Genomic DNA, 18,117 nt, shown 5'->3' on the forward strand with positions numbered 1-18,117 from the left:
CGGTCTCTCTGCGTCCTAACTGCGCATGTGCGGCACACGGAGCCACAGGATGCAAATGTATTCTCGCCTATTGGCTGAGAGGCGGCAGGTGTGCGCGTGCTAGTACCAGCCGGTGACAGTGATGTAACACTAGTTACTACATACACAGGAATCATGGGAAAGGCTGCGTACAGACGGGACTCCTCCTGCTGGGTTCTTCCAACTCAGAAGTTCTAAAACGCAGGTTTGCCTGAACGGTTGTTTCAGCTAACGTAACGCATTAGGTATGTTTCTATTGTTGTGGTTGATAAGCTGCATCCATTATTCTGGAGACCAATACGCACCGAAGCCTATGTAAATGGCTCACGCAATGTGGCGTTTGAAGTAAAGACAAATGTGTAGTCAACAATGGATCACCCAATGATGAGTTAGGAAAGCAGCAGACAGGGTAATGGGGCCCATACATGTGAGATATGGTATCCGTTCACATGGTCGACCATGTTATGGTCGACAGTCATTACAGTGCCGTAACTAGGCATTTTAGCGCTGTGTGCAAGAAACGATAGTGGCGCCCCCCCCAATGTAAGATAGGGGCAGTGCGCGCCGTAGGCGCGCAAATTTTTTATAGGGGCGTGGCTTAATGGTGAAGGGGCGTGGCCATAAAATAATAGCAATTCATACTACGGTGCACAGTAGTCTACATTATTCAAATTACGCTGCACAGTAGCGCCCCTTTTATACATTACAATAGACAGCGTCCCCCTTTTTACACATTACGGCAGCCAGTCCCCCTTTTTACACATTGCGGCAGCTAGTCCCCCTTTTTACACATTGCGGCAGCTAGTCCCCCTTTTTACACATTGCGGCAGCCAGGCCCTCTTTTTACACATTACGGCAGCCAGTCCACCTTTTTACACATTGCGGCATCCAGGCCCCCTTTTTACACATTACGGCAGCCAGTCCCCCTTTTTACACATTGCGGCAGCCAGTCCCCCTTTTTACACATTGCGGCATCCAGGCCCCCTTTTTACACATTACGGCAGCCAGTCCCCCTTTTTACACATTGCGGCAGCCAGTCCCCCTTTTTACACATTGCGGCATCAAGGCCCCCTTTTTACACATTACGGCAGCCAGTCCCCATTTTTACACATTGCGGCAGCCAGTCCCCCTCTCTACACATTGCGACATCCAGTCCCCCTTTTTACACATTGCGGCATCCAGGACCCCTTTTTACACATTGCGGCAGACGGGACCCCATTTTACACATTGCGGCAGCCGGGACCCCATTTTACACATTGCGGCAGCCGGGACCCCTTTTTACACATTGCGGCAGCCGGGACCCCATTTTACACATTGCGGCAGACGAGACCCCATTTTACACATTGCGGCAGACGAGACCCCATTTTACACATTGCGGCAGCCGGGACCCCATTTTACACATTGCGGCAGACGAGACCCCATTTTACACATTGCGGCAGACGGTGTACCAGAGAGAGAGAGAGAGGGGGGGGGGATATACTTTCCTTCTCCCCGCTGACAGGCTCCTCGTGCAGCTTCCTCTCGGTGCAGGCTGTGTGAGGTGAGAAGGAGGAGGAGGGAGGGGGAGCAGGGAGCCGCAGCAGCGCTATTTGATTGGTAGTAAGCGCCGCTGCAGCATTCCCCTCTCCTCCTGTATTGGTTGCCTGGCGCTGCTGTGGATGCTGGGGAACCGCATCCCAGCATCCTTAGCAGCGCCGGGCAGCCAATACAGGAGGAGAGGGGGATGCTGCAGCGGCGCTTACTACCAATCAAATAGCGCTGCTGCGGCTCCCTGCTCCCCCTCCCTCCTCCTCCTTCTCTCCGCTGCCCGGCGCTGGTCCTCTTCTCCCTACACAGCGGGGCGCACGGCGCAGACTTCGGCGGCATGTAATGAGTCAATTTGACTCATTACATGCCGCTGGCCGTTGCGCCCTCAGGGCAACTGCGCTGTGTGCCAAGCCCCCTTGGCACACACGTAGTTACGGCCCTGAGTCATTAGGTCGACCACTATTGGTCGACATTGACATGGTCGACATGGACACATGGTCGACACATGGAAATGGTCGACACATGAAAGGTCGACACGAGTTTTTTTAACTTTTTTCTTTTGGGGAACTTTTCCATACTTTACGATCCACATGGACTACGATTGGAACGGTAAAGTGTGCCGAGCGAAGCGAAGGCACCATGCCCGAAGCATGGCGAGCGAACGCGGTGCACTAATTGGGGTTCCCAGTCACTTTACGCAAAAAACGACACCAAAAAAAAGTAAAAAAACTCATGTCGACCTTTTCATATGTCGACCTTTCATGTGTCGACCATGTGTCAATGTCGACCATGTCAATGTCGACCAATAGTGGGCGACCTAATGACTGTCGACCATAACATGGTCGACCATTCATACCGGAACCGTGAGATATCCGGTACAACCGTTCGATTTCGACCGCATCTGCAAGATAAATTTCTCTAACGTCCTAGTGGATGCTGGGGACTCCGTCAGGACCATGGGGAATAGCGGCTCCGCAGGAGACAGGGCACAAAAAGTAAGCTTTTAGGATCACATGGTGTGTGCTGGCTCCTCCCCCTATGACCCTCCTCCAAGCCTCAGTTAGGTTTTTGTGCCCGTCCGAGCAGGGTGCAATCTAGGTGGCTCTCATAAAGAGCTGCTTAGAAAAAGTTTTTTAGGTTTCTTATTTTCAGTGAGTCCTGCTGGCAACAGGCTCACTGCTACGAGGGACTTAGGGGAGAGAAGTGAACTCACCTGCGTGCAGGATGGATTTGCTTCTTAGGCTGCTGGACACCATTAGCTCCAGAGGGATCGAACACAGGCCCAGCCATGGAGTCCGGTCCCGGAGCCGTGCCGCCGACCCCCCTTGCAGATGCCGAAGTTGAAGAGGTCCAGAGGTCCGGAAACAGGCGGCAGAAGACTTTCAGTCTTCATAAGGTAGCGCACAGCACTGCAGCTGTGCGCCATTGTTGTCGGCACACTTCACACCAGCGGTCACTGAGGGTGCAGGGCGCTGGGGGGGGCGCCCTGGGCAGCAATGTATAATACCTTTTTCTATGGCTAAAATACATCACATATAGCCCTTGAGGCTATATGGATGTATTTAACCCCTGCCATATATCGCAAACTCCGGGAGAAGAGCCCGCCGTTTTAGGGGGCGGGGCCTATTCTCCTCAGCACACAGCGCCATTTTCCTGCTCAGCTCCGCTGTGAGGAAGGCTCCCAGGACTCTCCCCTGCACTGCACTACAGAAACAGGGTAAAACAGAGAAGGGGGGCATATTTTGGCGATATTTTTATATATTAAGCGCATATAACAGAAACAACACCTTTTAGGGTTGTTTATATACATTTTTATAGCGCTTTGGTGTGTGCTGGCAAACTCTCCCTCTGTCTCCCCAAAGGGCTAGTGGGGTCCTGTCTTCGATAAGAGCATTCCCTGTGTGTCTGCTGTGTGTCGGTACGTGTGTGTCGACATGTATGAGGACGATGTTGGTGTGGAGGCGGAGCAATTGCCGGTAATGGTGATGTCACCCCCTAGGGAGTCGACACCGGAATGGATGGCTTTAATTATGGAATTACGTGATAATGTTAGCACGCTGCAAAAGTCAGTTGACGACATGAGACGGCCTGGAAAACCAGTTAGTACCTGTCCAGGCGTCTCAGGCACCGTCAGGGGCTGTAAAACGTCCCTTACCTCAGTCAGTCGACACAGGTACCGACACAGATGAATCTAGTGTCGACGGTGAAGAAATAAACGTATTTTCCAATAGGGCCACACGTTATATGATCACGGCAATGAAGGAGGCTTTGCATATCTCTGATACTGCAGGTACCTCAAAGGGGGGTATTATGTGGGGTGTGAAAAAACTACCTGTAGCTTTTCCAGAATCAGAGGAATTGAATGACGTGTGTGAAGAAAACTGCTAATTTCAAAGAAGTTATTGGCATTATACCCTTTCCCACCAGAGGTTAGGGCGCGCTGGGAAACACCCCCTAGGGTGGATAAGGCGCTCACACGCTTATCAAAACAAGTGGCGTTACCGGCTCCTGATACGGCCGCCCTCAAGGATCCAGCTGATAGGAGGCTGGAAACTACCCTGAAGAGTATATACACACATACTGGTGTTATACTGCGACCAGCAATAGCCTCAGCCTGGATGTGCAGTGCTGGGGTGGTTTGGTTGGATTCCCTGACTGAAAATATTGATACCCTGGATAGGGACAGTATTTTATTGACTTTAGAGCAATTAAAGGATGCTTTTCTTTATATGCGAGATGCTCAGAGGGATATTTGCACTCTGGCATCGAGAGTAAGTGCGATGTCCATATCTGCCAGAAGAAGTTTATGGACGCGACAGTGGTCAGGTGATGCGGATTCCAAACGGCATATGGAAGTATTGCCGTATAAAGGAGAGGAATTATTTGGGGTCGGTCTATCGGATCTGGTGGCCACGGCAACAGCCGGAAAATCCACTTTTTTACCTCAGGTCACCTCCCAACAGAAAAAGACACCGTCTTTTCAGCCGCAGTCCTTTCGTTCTATAAGAACAAGCGGGCAAAAGGACAGTCATATTTGCCCAGAGGCAAAGGAAGGGGTAAGAGGTTGCAGCAAGCAACTACTTCCCACGAACAAAAGCCCTCCCCGGCTTCTACAAAGCCCTCAGCATGACGCTGGGGCTGTGCAAGCGGACTCAGGGGCGGTGGGGGGTCGACTAAAGATTTTCAGCACACAGTGGGCGCGCTCACAGGTGGACCCTTGGATCCTGCAGGTAGTATCTCAGGGTTACAAGTTGGAATTCGAAAAGTCTCCCCCTCGCCGGTTCCTAAAGTCTGCTTTACCAACGTCTCCCTCAGAAAGGGCGACGGTATTGGAAGCCATTCACAAGCTGTATTCTCAGCAGGTGATAGTCAAGGTACCCCTCCTACAACAGGGAAAGGGGTATTATTCCACACTATTTGTGGTACCGAAGCCGGACGGTTCGGTAAGACCTATTCTAAATCTGAAATCCTTGAACCTGTACATACAGAAATTCAAGTTCAAGATGGAGTCACTCAGAGCAGTGATAGCGAATTTGGAAGAAGGGGACTTCATGGTGTCCCTGGACATAAAAGATGCTTATCTGCATGTCCCAATTTACCCTTCACACCAAGGGTATCTCAGGTTCGTGATACAAAACTGTCATTATCAGTTTCAAACGCTGCCGTTTGGTTTGTCCACGGCACCTCGGGTCTTTACCAAGGTAATGGCCGAAATGATGGTTCTTCTACGAAGAAAAGGCGTATTAATTATCCCTTACTTGGACGATCTCCTGATAAGGGCAAGGTCCAGAGAACAGCTGGAAGTCGGAGTAGCACTAACCCAAGTAGTGCTTCAACAACACGGGTGGATTCTGAATCTTCCAAAATCTCAATTGACCCCGACGACACGTCTGCTGTTCCTGGGAATGATTCTGGACACTGTTCAGAAAAAGGTGTTTCTCCCGGAGGAGAAAGCAAGGGAGTTATCCGAACTTGTCAGGAACCTCCTAAAACCAGGAAATGTGTCAGTACATCAATGCACAAGAGTCCTGGGAAAGATGGTGGCTTCTTACGAAGCAATTCCATTCGGCAGATTCCACGCACGAATATTTCAGTGGGATCTGCTGGACAAATGGTCCGGATCGCATCTGCACATGCATCAGCGGATAACACTGTCACCAAGAACAAGGGTGTCTCTTCTGTGGTGGTTGCAGAGTGCCCATCTGTTAGAGGGCCGCAGATTCGGCATACAGGACTGGGTCCTGGTGACTACGGATGCCAGCCTACGAGGCTGGGGAGCAGTCACACAGGGAAGAAACTTCCAGGGCGTGTGGTCAAACCTGGAGACGTCTCTTCACATAAATATACTGGAGCTAAGAGCGATTTACAATGCTCTAAGCCTGGCAAAACCGCTGCTTCAGGGTCAGCCGGTGTTGATCCAGTCGGACAACATCACGGCAGTCGCCCACGTAAACAGACAGGGCGGCACGAGAAGCAGAAGAGCAATGACAGAAGCTGCAAGGATTCTTCGCTGGGCGGAAAATCATGTGATAGCACTGTCAGCAGTGTTCATTCCGGGAGTGGACAACTGGGAAGCAGACTTCCTCAGCAGACACGACCTCCACCCGGGAGAGTGGGGACTTCATCCAGAAGTCTTCCACATGATTGTGAACCGTTGGGAAAAACCAAAGGTGGACATGATGGCGTCCCGCCTCAACAAGAAACTGGACAGATATTGCGCCAGGTCAAGAGACCCTCAGGCAATAGCTGTGGACGCTCTGGTAACACCGTGGGTGTACCAGTCCGTGTATGTGTTTCCTCCTCTGCCTCTCATACCAAAGGTACTGAGAATTATACGGCTACGGGGAGTAAGAACAATACTTGTGGCTCCGGATTGGCCAAGAAGGACTTGGTACCCGGAACTTCAAGAGATGCTCACGGAAGAACCGTGGCCTCTACCGTTAAGAAGGGATCTGCTTCAGCAGGGACCTTGTATGTTCCAAGACTTACCGCGACTGCGTTTGACGGCATGGCGGTTGAACGCCGGATTCTAAAAGAAAAGGGCATTCCAGAGGAAGTTATTCCTACCTTGATTAAAGCCAGGAAGGAAGTGACCGCACAACATTATCACCGCATTTGGAGAAAATATGTTGCGTGGTGTGAGGCCAAGAAGGCCCCAACGGAGGAATTTCAATTGGGTCGATTCCTACATTTCCTGCAGGCAGGATTGTCTATGGGCCTCAAATTGGGGTCTATTAAGGTTCAAATTTCGGCCTTATCGATTTTCTTCCAGAAAAAATTGGCTTCAGTGCCTGAAGTACAAACTTTTGTCAAAGGTGTACTACATATACAGCCCCCGATTGTGCCTCCAGTGGCACCGTGGGATCTCAACGTAGTTTTGGAATTTCTCAAATCCCATTGGTTTGAGCCGCTCAAATCGGTAGATTTGAAGTATCTTACATGGAAAGTAACCATGCTACTGGCCCTGGCTTCAGCCAGGAGAGTATCAGAGTTGGCGGCTTTATCGTACAAAAGCCCATATCTGATTTTCCATTCGGACAGGGCAGAACTGCGGACGCGTCCTCAGTTTCTGCCTAAGGTGGTTTCGGCTTTTCACTTGAACCAGCCTATTGTGGTGCCTGCGGCTACTAGCGACTTGGAGGACTCCAAGTTACTGGACGTTGTCAGAGCATTGAAAATATATATTTCAAGGACGGCTGGAGTCAGAAAATCTGACTCGCTGTTTATCCTGTATGCACCCAACAAGATGGGTGCTCCTGCGTCTAAGCAGACGATTGCTCGTTGGATCTGTAGCACAATCCAACTTGCACATTCTGTGGCAGGCCTGCCACAGCCTAAATCTGTAAATGCCCACTCCACAAGGAAGGTGGGCTCATCTTGGGCGGCTGCCCGAGGGGTCTCGGCATTACAACTTTGCCGAGCAGCTACGTGGTCAGGGGAGAACACGTTTGTAAAATTTTACAAATTTGATACTCTGGCTAAGGAGGACCTGGAGTTCTCTCATTCGGTGCTGCAGAGTCATCCGCACTCTCCCGCCCGTTTGGGAGCTTTGGTATAATCCCCATGGTCCTGACGGAGTCCCCAGCATCCACTAGGACGTTAGAGAAAATAAGAATTTACTTACCGATAATTCTATTTCTCATAGTCCGTAGTGGATGCTGGGCGCCCATCCCAAGTGCGGATTGTCTGCAATACTTGTACATAGTTATTGTTACAAAAATCGGGTTATTATTGTTGTGAGCCATCTTTTCAGAGGCTTCTTCGTTGTTATCATACTGTTAACTGGGTTCAACTCACAAGTTGTACGGTGTGATTGGTGTGGCTGGTATGAGTCTTACCCGGGATTCAAGATCCTTCCTTATTGTGTACGCTCGTCCGGGCACAGTACCTAACTGAGGCTTGGAGGAGGGTCATAGGGGGAGGAGCCAGTACACACCATGTGATCCTAAAAGCTTACTTTTTGTGCCCTGTCTCCTGCGGAGCCGCTATTCCCCATGGTCCTGACGGAGTCCCCAGCATCCACTACGGACTATGAGAAATAGAATTATCGGTAAGTAAATTCTTATTTTAAGGATGGTATGCACATCTCTCCAGGAGGGACACAATGCTCTACTTCTGGACTTTTCTTTTAATGTATGATTGCCGGCACCTGTATTGAACAGGTTAATGGATAAGAAAGGTATTTCAGCACAGGTGATGGCAATCATACATTAAGAGAAAAGTCCAGGAGCAGAGCATTGTGTCCCTCCTGGAGAGGGTCATGTTGGGAGGTATGATGCTGCACTTTCCTGGCCATACTTACCTACTCTCCCGGAAGCTGCGGGAGGCTCCTGTTTTTTGGGGTAGCCCCCCGCACCCCCGGAAGAGTGGGCAGGTCTCCCGCATCCTGCTCGCACCCTAGTGATGCGAGCAGGATGGAGAGATAACTTCCCGCATTCGCGGGTCCGTCGGGTGGAGAAGGGGTTAAAATGACGCAAATCGCGTCATTTTAGCCCCGCCCGTGGACCCGCGAATCGCGGCATTTCCCGATGCGGGGGGGGGGGGCGTAGTGATGTCACAGTCCGGCCCCGCCCCCCGAAGACACTGCAGCGCCTCCTCTCCGGGCTTCTCCCGGAGAGGAGAAATAAAATGTAGGTAAGTATGATCCTGGCTCATGGGAATCGCTGCATGCATACTTAAATTATATATCTTATTCCACCCAGTAGTGTCCCAGGGACCATGTAGTGCCCGGATCTCCCAACAGCTCTACCTCAAAAGCACCCTAATTGTCATGTGCACTAAACTACTTGTCACTTATGACAATAATAATAAATAGTAATAAACACAATTGTGTTTTTGGGGATATATTTTTTGTGCACATGTTCCTCCAGCTTTCTCCAAACCCTGCCCCCCCCCCCCCCCAAATTTGTTTTGCTTAGGGCCGGATTTGATTAGCCTTAAATTTAGAATTAGCCACAAAGCAGTGCCTGGGTCTATTAAGTTATTGCCCATGTCATCTTCTCTTTAGACTCAAACAGGAATCCGTATTAGTTGGCCTTTCTGCCTTATCGTGGCTGCAATGAATGCATTAAGCCATAGCTCCAGGTACTTATCCCGAAACCTAGTGTTCACGTAAGGCTGTTTTAGTGGGGCACTTCTCCCTTCCCGATTTTAGAATGTTGAAATGCACCCTGCCCTTATGACGCACACCACTGTAGCCTGCTGGGGCCCTCCCCACCACTGGGCCGTAGTGTTCCACAGGGGTAAAAGTTGCGGAGAAATGAACACCGTTGGATAAATAGTGCCCTGTTAACGGCCAGACTTGGAGTGATCACTTGGAACCCTGCCAAAGTGATTACCATGCGATCATGCGATAGATCACATGATAATCACGTGATGGGCACGTCACCGCCAAGTTGGAGCGGCCTCCATCCGCTCCCGGCAGGTGCCCATCGTGCATCGCAGTGCGATATATAGCATGTGTTTTTAAAAACACGATCGCACTGCGATTCGATAAATATTAAGTGCAGCACATACTGTCTTGAAACGTGAGATTCGACCGGCGTGCCCGTGCATCGCGTCGAAAGGTACCTAAAATGTGCATACAATCCTGTAGAATAAAATTAATTATACAAAACTTGTAATATGTTACAAGAGATAAGAGAGACAATTAGCCAGTGGAACGTCTCAGAAGCATTTGGTTTTACCAGCCACAGCTCACAGTTGATGCTGTAAAATGTCATCTAGAAAATAGCTGGCATTTTGCTTTCCCATCATCTCCCTTATTGGGGTCCGGGTCATTGGATAGCAGGACCACACATAAAAGATTTATTGGTGTATTTGGCTCATACCCATAGGCATACTTTTTCTCTAACCTTGCACAATGAACCACCTTGTGCTATCCTATCAAAACAGAATTGTTTAAGTAATCACAGAGAAATATATGCACATGCCATTTTTTTTTTTTTTTAAATGGCATGGTAAGCAGTTAGTTTTTATTTTCATAGCACATTGCATATATAGGGGCCCATTTATCAACGAGTACTAACACTCATTGTGAAAGATAAAACTCGTTGCGTATGATAAATTGTGCTCCAGCCAATCAGCTCACAACTGTCATTTTTCAAAAACATGACCGGAGCTGAACACATGGCAGTTGGGAGCTGAACACATGACCGTTGGGAGCTGATTGGCTTTAGCGCCATTTATCATACGCAACAAGTTTTATCATTCACAACGAGTTTTATCACTCGTTGATAAATGAGCCCAATAGTCAGCAGCTTGATGTGCTAAACAAACATTGTAAAAACAACAAAAATAATTCTCATTACAAAATACGGTGTCTGGATGGAAGATAGACAGTTAATTGATCAATTGCAAAGAAAAGTTATACCAAGATACATCCAAACAGGCGCTACTTAGAGCTGGTTTTCCTAGCAGGTGTTTAAGGAGATAGTCACTCTCCACACATTAGATACACAAAAAAAGAAAGAAAAAACAGTACTAATACATACCCTCCAACATGACCCGCCCCACTAGGTACAAAATGCTCTGTTTCTGAACTTCCCTCTTAATTTATTATTGCCATCACCTGTGAAGAAACAGCTTTCCTATCATTTAACTAGTTCAACACAGGTGATGGAAATCATAAATTAAGAGGGAAATCCAGAAACAGAGCATTTTGTACCTAGTGGTGCGGGTCATGTTGGAGGGTCTGCTAATACTAATCAATTATATAAACATTGTTATAAAAAGCATGGTAATCTAAAAAGGTATCATTTATTAAAAGTATTTCATAGAATAAGTGTAACTGGCTAACAAGCCTGCAATATATTCAGTTACAATTAAAAACAAGTTGTTACATATGCACAATTGTTATGCATCATAGGGAATTGTTACTGTGCAACTTTAAACTAATGTCCTCCTTTTTAGGTCAAATATTAGGGACTTTTTGTACAGTTCTATGAACCACAGTCCAAATGTAGATACAGTTATGGTCACGGACCAATGGCAAGGGTCCTAATCCCTCTAAATTTTCAAAGGACCTTTGAAAAAGCTGTCTAAGGACAGCGAAACGCGTCAGCCTTGCTCCTCCATGGTCTAAGGGACTCTGTGGACTTCCATCCATCGGTCATTTACTGGACGACTCTGGTCTTATACGGTCCAAGCACTAAAGGTTAGAGGGATTCCATCAAATGCGCTGAAATCCACTGCCATCTCGGTGAAATATCGTATGAAAAGGATCAACGCTAACAGGATTCATCCCTTCATAAATACCTTAGGACCGGTAATTATCACAAACGCCTGGGACCCTTGCCATTGGTCCGAGACCATAACTGTATCCACATTTGGACTGTGGTTCATAGAACTGTACAAAAAGTCCCTAATATTTGACCTAAAAAGGAGGACATTACTTTAAAGTTGCACGGTAACAATTCCCTATGATGCATAACAATTGTGCATATGTAACAACTTGTTTTTAATTGTAACTGAATATATTGCAGGCTTGTTAGCCAGTTACACTTATTCTATGAAATACTTTTAATAAATTATACCTTTTTAGATTACCATGCTGTTTATAACAATGTTTATATAATTGATTAGTATTAGCGCTGTTTTTTCTTTCTTTTTTTTTGTGTAGTTAATTGATCAACACCAGACCAATATGTCGACAGGGTCAAAAGGTCAACTGTTAAATGGTCAACATGGGCTTAGGTCAACAGGGTCCAAAGGTTGACAAGCAAATGGTTGACACATGGTTTTTCATGATTTTTCATAGTGTTTGGGGTTAGGGTTAGGCTGCGGAAGGGTATGGCATACTTGCCTACCCTCCCTCATTCTGCAGGAGACTCCCTGAAATAGAAGAAATCTCCCTGACTCGCTGAATAGTCCAGCAATCTCCCTGATTGCACCTTAAGCCCATTGTGCAGCTGTTACATTCTTGGGGGGCGAAAAATAAATCACAGATACATACATTCAAATGGGAACATCAGTGCCATTTCCCTGTATTGGTTATAAGACACAATGATCCCTATTGTTACATGCATTTTAAATAAAGTTTCTCGTGACCACTTACAGGATATGGAACCTCCTGTAAAGCACAATACACAAACAAATTCTGCAAAATATAAGAGTCTTTTCTTCATCAAGTAGATACTACTAACTTTGGGGTTCATTTACATTTGGATGTAAGTCATTTTTATGACACACCTCTCAGATGTAGCAGTACACGTCCGCACTGATAGATGTTACTTTCTCTTACGTCCTAGAGGATGCTGGGGTCCACATTAGTACCATGGGGTATAGACTGGTCCACCAGGAGCCATTGGCACTTAGTATAAGAGTGTGGGCTGGCTCCTCCCTCTATGCCCCTCCTACCAGACTCAGTTTAGAAAATGTGCCCGGAGGAGCCGGTCACAGCTAGGGGAGCTTTCCAGAGCTTTTCTAGTAAAATGTTATTTTAGAATTTTTTATTTTACAGGGAGGCTGCTGGCAACAGCCTCCCTGCAGCGTACGACTAAGGGGGGGGAGTAGTGTCCGCCCTGCGGGTCTCAGCCACTTACTCCGCTGACAGGACACTGAGCTCCTGAGGGGTCAGATCGCTCGCCCCAGCAGCATGTCGCCACCCCCTTACAGAGCTGAAGAATCGGTGGCGAGTGAGTCACTACCCCCCTAGCAAGCGGGGGGTCGGTGTGAAGATGGCGGCAGCAGGGTAGGAGCGCAGTATTAACTGCACTCCGGAAGGCTCAGCGGTACATGGTGCGGCGCTGTGAGGGGTGCCCTGAGCCAGCGCTACACCCTACACTGGTCCAAAAGCCTGTTGGAGTCCCCGGATCTCAGCCAGCACTCAATTCTCAGGCCAGTATCATCCTATGAAGAGCAGGAAGTCAGCGCCATTTTGGGGGCGGAGCTTCTCAGAGCGGACCCAGCAGCGTTGAGCGCCATTTTCCTGCCTGCACAGCGCTGATCAGGAGAAACCGGTCCCTCCACAGCAACTCCAGCTATCTGTAAACGGTACCAGGGGGTTGTAGAAGGAGGGGGAGGCTGCAATACGACTGTGTATCCTATTAAGGTACACAGCGCTGAAAAGGGGTCTCCCTTTGGTTAGAAGCGCTGTGTGTGGGTTGGCTCCAATCTCTGTGTCTCTCTTGCCATTCTTTGGGGGGGAAACTTTGTCTGCCCTCCCGTGTGTGTGTGTGTGTGTGTGTGTGTGTGTGTGTGTGTGTGTGTGTGTGTGTAGTGTTTGGTGGTCTCCTTTAGCTATGTCCAGGGACACTGTGCCATATGCTGCAGAGGATATCTACTCCCAGGATGATCCCATTCCATGTAATCAGGATAGCACTGGTTTAGCACAGATTCAAGCAAGGGAACCTGAGTGGTTTTCCTCTATCAAATCTTGGATTTCTCAGATTTCAGACAGGGTTGCAAGTAATGAATCTGCAACCCAGGTATTACAGAACTCTATGGCAGTATGACCCAATTCTGGTACCTCAGGACGCTCCGCTATATACCCCCACAAACGTGCGCTTGTTCATGTCATGCAAGATGACACGGATACGGATTCTGACACCACAGACGGTAATGGGGATGTGTTGCGGGGGTCTACCTCTCTTGCAAAGGGGGTGCAATTGATAATAGAGGCTATCAGGGATGTGTTGAATATTAATGATACCACACCTGAGCAGGTTGAGGAGGCTTTTTTCACTGAAAATAAGAAAGCCTTGCTAACCTTCCCTGCGTCAAAGGAATTAAATGCTATATTTGAGAAAGCATGGGAAAACCCTGAGAAAAAATTCCAGATCCCTAAACGGGTCCAGGTGGCGTTCTCTTTCCCTGAGGAGGATAGAAAAAAATGGGAAAACCCGCCAATTGTTGGCGCATCTTTGTCCAGACTCTCAAAAAAGGTGGTTTTGCCTGTTCCGGGATCTACCGCCTTAAAGGAGCCGGCTGTTCGCAAAATTGATAATACACTTAAATCAATGTACACCGCTTCAGGGGCCATATTACATCCCACTATTCCTAGGGCATGGATTGCAAAAGTCATAGTAAAGTGGTCAGGCACCTTACTTGAGGATTTGGATACGATGGATAAGGTGATGTTGAATTGTTTTTGCGTAACATTCACAATTCAGCAGGTTTTATGTTAGAATCCATGAAAGACCTGGGTTCCATGGCTGCTGGGAAACTCTTCCATGTCTGTTTCAGCTCGTCGTGGACTGTGGCCGATGCAGAATCCAGGAAAAGCGTGGAGTCCCTACCCTACACAGGTGAGGCTCTCTTTGGGGAAGCTTTGGATGCATGGATATCCACGGCTACAGCGGGTAAGTCTCCGTTTCTTCCCTCAGCTGCACCTGCTCCGAAGAAATCCTTTTCTTCATCAACATCACAGTCCTTTCGGCCTAACAAACCTAGAAAAGCCAAACGGTCCAATACCTTCTTTAGGGGAGGTCGAGGTAAATCCAGGAAACCTGCTGCCACAGGTTCCCAGGAACAAAAGTCTGTTTCAGGTACGCCAAAGTCCTCTGCATGACGGTGGACCACGCAGCCTGGAGGTGGGCCAGTGGGAGCGAGACTCAGACAGTTCAGTCACGTCTGGGTATCGTCCGGCCTGGATCCCTGGGTGATAGATATTGTGTCCCAGGGTTACAGGCTGGAATTTCAAAATTTCCCTTCTCACCGATTTTTCAAATCAGGCTTGCCAGTTCTACTAGCAGACAGAACTGTCCTACAAGTGGCTGTCCAGAAGTTGGTGGAGGCACAGGTCATTGTGCCAGTTCCTCCTCATCTGCAAACCGCAGGTTACTATTCGAACCTTTTCGTGGTACCGAAACCGGATGGTTCGGTCAGGCCCATTCTGAACCTAAGATCACTTAACCCCTTTCTAAAGGAGTTCAAGTTCAAAATGGAGTCTCTCCGGGCGGCGATATCAGGTTTGGAAGAAAGGGAATTCCTGGTATCCCTGGATATCAAGGATGCGTACCTCCACATTCCGATTTGGCTGCCGCATCAGGCTAATCTCCGTTTCGCATTACTGGACTATCATTTCCAGTTACAGGCCCTGCCATTCGGCCTCTCAACAGCACCAAGGTTGTTCACCAAGGTGATGGCAGAGATGATGGTTCTCCGCAAACAAGGGGTGAACATCATTCCATATCTGAACGATCTGCTAATAAAGGCATCGTCCAAGGAGAGGCTGTTGCAGTCCATTGTTCTCACAACCCAACTACTCAGACTCCACAGTTGGATTCTGAACCTTCCATAATCACATTTGGAACCAACCCAGAGGTTGTCCTTTCTGGGGATGATCCTTGACACGGAAGTGCAGTGGGTGTTTCTCCCGCAGGAAAAGGCGTTGGTGATACAAACAATGGTCCGGGATGTCCTGAAGCCAGCACGGGTGTCGGTTCATCAATGCATTTGCCTTTTGAGAAAGATGGTGGCCTCTTACGAGGCTCTCCAGTACGGGAGGTTCCATGCTCGGGCCTTCCAACTGGATCTCCTGGACAAGTGGTCAGGATCTCATCTCCACATGCACCAGAGAATTCGTCTGTCGCCAAAGGCCAGGATTTCACTCCTCTGGTGGCTCCAATTGCCTCACCTTCTAGAGGGCCGCAGGTTCGGGATTCAGGACAGGGTCCTTCTAACTACGGGGCTGGGGCGCAGTCACTCAGGGGAAACCTTCCAAGGAAGGTGGTCAAGTCTGGAGGCCAGCCTGCCGATCAACCTCCTGGAACTAAGAGCCGTCTACAACGGTCTTCTTCAGGCGGCCCATCTTCTAAAAAATCGGGCCATTCAAGTACAGTCGGACAATGTAACGACGGTGGCTTACATAAACCGACAGGGTGGAACGAAGAGAAGAGCTGCAATGGCAGAGGTAACAAGAATCATCCTCTGGGCAGAAAGACACGCGTTGGCGCTCTCAGCAATCTTCATTCCGGGAGTGGACAACTGGGAAGCAGACTTCCTCAGCAAACACGATCTCCTTCCAGGGGAATGGGGTCTCCATCCGGAGGTGTTCAAGGAAATAAAGAGACCTTTTGGGGGTTACCCCAAATAGGCATGATGGCCTCTCGTCTCAACAAGAAGCTTCGACGCTATTGTTCCAGGTCGAGGGACCCACAAGCAGTGGCAGTGGACACCCTGGTGTCCGAAGAAGGTCATCCATACCCTGATACAGGCTAGGAAAGGGGTAACATCTAAACATTACCATCATATTTGGAAGAAATATGTCTCTTGGTGTGAATCGAAGAAATTTCCTGCGGTGGAGTTTCAGCTTGGACGGGCCTGCAGTTGGGATCTGTGAAGGTCCAGATTTCGACCCTGTCCATTTTCTTCCAGAAACAATTGTCTGCCCTCCCTGAGGTTCAGACCTTTTTGAAGGGAGTTCTGCACATCCTAACTCCCTTTGTACCGCCTACGGCGCCTTGGGACCTTAACGTGGTGTTGCAGTTTCTCGGACTGGCTTGAGCCTCTACAGGAGGTTGAGGTCAAATTTCTTACATGGAAGGCTGTCACGTTGTTGGCCTTAGCTTCTGCTAGACGTGTGTCAGAATTGGGGGCTTTGTCCTGTAAAAGCCCTTACTTGATCTTCCACGAAAATAGAGCTGAGCTCAGAACATGTCAGCAGTTTCTTCCGAAGGTTGTGTCGGCATTTCATATCAACCAACCTATTGTGGTGCCAGTGGCTACTGACTCCTCAATTTCATCAAAGTCCTTGGATGTTGTGAGGGCTTTGAAAATCTATGTGAAGAGGACTGCTCATCACAGGAAATCGGACTCTCTGTTTGTCCTGTATGATCCCAAGAAAATTGTGTGTCCTGCTTCAAAGCAGACTAAATCTTGCTGGATTAGACTCACTAACCAGCACGTGTATTCTACGGCAGGATTGCCGTGTCCAAAATCTGTTAAGGCCCACTCTACTCGTAAGGTGGGATCTTCCTGGGTGACTGCCCAGGGTGTCTCAGTGTTACAACTTTGCCGAGCGTCAACTTGGTCTGGGTCGAACACGTTTGTTAAATTCTACAAGTTCGATACTTTGGCCTCTGATGATCGGAAGCTCAGTCAATCAGTTCTGCAGGAGCCTCCGCACTCTCCCTCCCGTTCTGGGAGCTTTGGTACATCCCCATAGTACTAATGTGGACCCCAGCATCCTCTAGGACGTAAGAGAAAATAGGATTTTAGTTACCTACCGGTAAATCCTTTTCTCGTTGTCCACAGAGGATGCTGGGCGCCTGCCCAGCGCTTCGTTTTCCTGCAACCGTTATCTGGTTCAGTGCATCTTTGTTTAGTTATGTACTGCGTTGTTACTTGGTAAGTAATGTTTCAGCAGTTAGCTTGATGTGCCTTGTATGTGTGAGCTGGTATGAATCTCGCCACTATCTGTGTTAAATCCTTCTCTAGAAGATGTCCGTCTCCTCGGGCACAGTTTCTAGACGGAGTCTGGTAGGAGTGGCATAGAGGGAGGAGCCAGCCCACACTCGCAAACTCTTAAAGTGCCAATGGCTCCTGGTGGACCCGTCTATACCCCATGGTACTAATGTGGACCCAGCATCCTCTACGGACTACGAGAAAATAGGATTTTAATAACCTACCGGTAAATCCTTTTCTCGTAGTCCGTAGAAGATGCTGGGGTCCATTTTAGTACCATGGGCTATAGACGGTTCCGCAGGAGCCTTCGGCACTTTAAGACTTTTCAACAGTGTGAACTGGCTCCTCCCTCTATGCCCCTCCTCCAGACCTCAGTATAGGAACTGTGCCTGAGGAGACGTACCGTATATACTCGAGTATAAACCGAGTTTTTCAGCACATTTTTTGTGCTGAAAAAGCCCCCCCTCGGCTTATACTTGAGTGATGCTCCGTAACTGCTGTCTGGGAAGGAGGGACACGGAGGGCACAGTGCGCGCCTCTCCTGTGTCCCTCCTGCGTCTCCGGCGGCAGCGGCGGGTCTATTAAATGAAGTACCCGTTCGTGAGCTCTGATTGGCTCACGAACCGGCACTTCATTTAACAGACCCGCCGCCGGAAACGCAGGAGGGACACAGGAGAGGCGCGCTGTGCCCTCCATGTCCCTCCTTCACAAAACAGCGAGGGAGCG

General features: G+C 48.7%; 1 long non-coding RNA gene across 1 annotated transcript in view; it reads left to right on the forward strand.

The window, feature by feature from the left end:
• Positions 1-20: 20 nt before the first annotated feature.
• Positions 21-18,117, forward strand: part of LOC134936585 (uncharacterized) — a 108,917-nt gene continuing 90,820 nt past the window's right edge. Inside the window, exon 1 of the long non-coding RNA XR_010180520.1 lies at positions 21-263. This is a non-coding gene — a long non-coding RNA (uncharacterized LOC134936585). The remainder of the gene's footprint in view (positions 264-18,117) is intronic.

This window comes from Pseudophryne corroboree, chromosome 6 (assembly GCF_028390025.1).
Source record: "Pseudophryne corroboree isolate aPseCor3 chromosome 6, aPseCor3.hap2, whole genome shotgun sequence".
Lineage (NCBI taxonomy): Eukaryota > Metazoa > Chordata > Amphibia > Anura > Myobatrachidae > Pseudophryne > Pseudophryne corroboree.